Source organism: Papaver somniferum, chromosome 10 (genome assembly GCF_003573695.1).
Source record: "Papaver somniferum cultivar HN1 chromosome 10, ASM357369v1, whole genome shotgun sequence".
Lineage (NCBI taxonomy): Eukaryota > Viridiplantae > Streptophyta > Magnoliopsida > Ranunculales > Papaveraceae > Papaver > Papaver somniferum.
Window position 1 is genome coordinate 64776716 of NC_039367.1, and position 3662 is coordinate 64780377.

Consider the following 3662-nt stretch of genomic DNA (forward strand, 5'->3'; position numbering starts at 1 on the left):
GACTCCTCGAACCGAGCGAAATGTTAAACCTCACATAGATGCACCGCTGCAAAGGGGGTGCTTTAGATTCGAGAGATCAATCTGTAATACTCCGGCCTAAATTAAGACAATGACCGTTCCAGAGTAAATTCGATCACAAGAGAGGATGGGTTGATCTGTAAGAGGGAAGCTGAGAAATGTGTGGAATCAATGGTAATCAAAGATTGTGGGTGTGTGAATTCTGAATATGATAAGCTCTGAGTGATTGAAATTGCTCAACTGATGAGTTGATGATCTCGTGTTGTCAGTTTGACGTGAGATTGATGATATTGTTGATGCTGATCATTCAATCATGATTCAGAGACTTATTTATATTGCTGGAATTTTAGACACCATGATTCCATGAAGTGTGACAGTTGATGGAATCAAGGAGTGGGGAAGTGGAGATCGTGTTTGAAACCAGTTGCTCAACGTGTGGAGACTTGGTCGATTTTCCACCCACTACCTCGTGAATTCCTTCAACTGATTGCACGACTTGCTCACATTCCATCGTGTGTTTGAACACGCGTGCCGTAGACCGCCAAACCAAAAACCCTAAGTGATATCCCTCAAGTGACGCGATTGACGTCTCGTGGTTTGTTAGTCAATTGATGACTTCGTGGTTTGATGGGACGATGAGTCCATGTAGTTGCTGAGTTGAACATGATGTTCTGAAACTCATGAATTGAACATGTCATGAGACAGAGGTGTAGTTCTTACGATGAAGTGAGAAAGTATTGCTCATTCGATGGATCGTTGAATATTGATTGTTGAATAAATATTCCTTGGTTTGAGCAAATATTTATCATCTGAGCAAGTGTTGCTCATGTGATGAATTGTTGAATATTTGATCGTCTGAGCATGTGTTGCTCATCTGATGGCTTATTGGCAGCGTACCAAAAATATTAATTAGAATACTGGTCGTTGAACCGAGCATAATTAATAAAATTAATGACCATGAGGTTGTCGTAAAATTATTAAGGTTGGAATCTGGAATGATGATCCTTGGATTCAGAAACCCTAATTTGATCAATTCATGGTTCGTCAGAAGTTTAACCATGGGATGAAGGAGGGAGCGACTACATGGGATCATGGATCAACCATGTAGTGTCCATATTCTCACGTGAGAAAATACAAAGAACTCTTGAAGAGTTTACGATTTGTTGGTGGAAGAATGATTAAATGCTGGCTTAATCATTTATTCAAAAATTCTCGTCTGAGCCTTAGGTGAGAAAACCTAATTAATTATGACGAGGTGAGGGACGGACCATGGAGTCACGAAACCGGCCCTGAGTTGTCACGTGACCGCCTGACGATCACTTCATGAAAACCTAAAGTGTTTGGAAGAGTTTTGGACCTACTACGAGCAATTGTGCAAATTAGGTCAAAACAGTGAAAATTGATGGGACCGGCTTCCGTGAGCCAAAGAGCCAATATTGGTCGGTCAAGATAGCGTGCTCGTGTCCCCAAGGCGTCCGCGTCTCAGTCCTGAGAATTTTGATATTTTCTGGCGTGCAATTGAGCATCCATTCGAGAAAATATGTCAGAATTAGGGTTTCGACGAAACTGAGGAAAACACCATGAGATGATGAAAAATAATTATAAAATAAGGAATGAGGAGGCGTGGGACCGCCGTGGTCAAGGCATGGTCGTCCGGTCATGACCACGGTCTCGTGGTGCCTTTTCCTTAATTTTATAATATTTTGATGATTTTATGAAAAATTCATGAATTTTGAGAAATTTGATGAATTTAGGGAATTTCCATGAATTGAAGGAGTTTTCATGAGTTCAGGGAAGCAAAAAATATTAAAATAATAAAAACAAGGGCGTGTGGGACCATGAAGGCGCGGCCGTCCGGCTAGGGCCGGTCCCACGAATTTCTCTAATTTTTTAATATTTTTAGGTATTTTTGATGATTTGAGGGGATTTTTCCTAATTTGAGAGAAATACCATAAAATCAAGGAATTTGATTAATTCAAGGAAAAATAGGATAAATAATAATAAAATAATAAAGCAAAGGGCGTGTGGGACCGGCTAGGGCATGGCCAGCCGGCTAGTGGCCCGGTCCCACAAGTTTTCATAATTTTATTTTATTATTATATGATGATTTGTGCAAAATACCATGAAATCAAGGAGTTTTTTCATGAAATTAGAGAAATAATAATAATAATAATAAAATAATAAGGAACTGTGGGGTGTGGGGCCGGCTGGGACCAAGGCATGGCCGGTTGGCCAATGGTCACTCCCCACACTCCTTTCCTTAATTTTATATTATTTGTCATGGATTTATGGAAGTACCATGAAACCGAGGAGCTTCCTCGAGACGAAGGAGATTTGATCAGTTGAGAGAATTTTCATCAAATCATGGAAAATAATAAAAATGTATTAAAAATATAACACTGGCGTGGAACTGACCACGGCACGGTCGGTAGGTCGTGTGTCCGTGTTCCCAGCACCTTGGTCCATATTTTTAATTATTTATTATTTTCTTCCCTATTTTGCATAGGTTCATCGTTTCGTTGTATTTTGAAATACTCGGTCGTGCGGTGACTGTTAGTGTATCGTCGTTGAACACACTTTCACCATTTGAATCGGGGCTTACTTAGAGGTAGCTCAGACGCCCGGTTGTTGATTATTTATTACTAATTGTGGAATTCAGTGGAGAATAATTCACAAAACTGAGTAATAAGATGTTTATTATTAATTCATAGGATCAGCTGAGGATTCGACTACGAATTCAGAATAATAAAGTGAGCATTACCATTCCATGGGATCGTAGATTCGACCATAGAATCAGAGTAATTAAGATTTATCTATTACCATTTATGAGACCAGTTGTGGATTCGATCATGAAATCAGCGTAATGAGATAATATAGCTATTGCTATTCTATGAGATCAAGCCGTGGATTCGATCATAGAATCAGAACAATTGTTTATTGCCATTCCGTGGGACCAGTCGCATATTCGACAATGGAATAGGAGCAATTGTTATTGCCATTCCATGGGACCAATTGTGGATTCGATCATTGAATATGAGCAATTGTAATTAGGAATAATTAACTTTGTGGCTCTATACTAGCAGAGCAAGCTGTCTAGGAGCATTAATTATCCCGATATGAGCTTGTCGGTAAGTCATATCCTTTATATAGTCAGGGTAAACTCGTTGTTTGTTCGTGAAGACGTTATCGCTCTATACTAGTGATAGACGCATTTATGTGTCTAATTTATCTCAATTATATATATTGTTAGTACTCGATATTGTACTTATTTGGTTATTTTATGTATTTGTAGGTGTTTTTGGAAAATAATCTCTTGCGGCGAATTTGGCTAAAAATGTGGCATTTGGACCTCCGTTGATAACGTACCGGAAGCGCCTCAGAAGTGTACCAGAAGTATCCCAGAAATACCCCGGAGGAACCCCGAAAAAAATGCGGAAAATGCCCCAGAGGACACTTGCTATACGGACCCTTGATTTTGGATAAGGGGTAACCTAATTACTAAGGGGTGACCCATTTCCAGGCATCTGCTAAAGGGAGACCAGCCACAGATAAGGGGAGGTCAACTTCTCAAATTTAAAAGAAAATTTTGGCGGGAAAAAAGGCAGCAGCGTCAACAGTTTTGGATCAAGGATTTGAGCGACCTA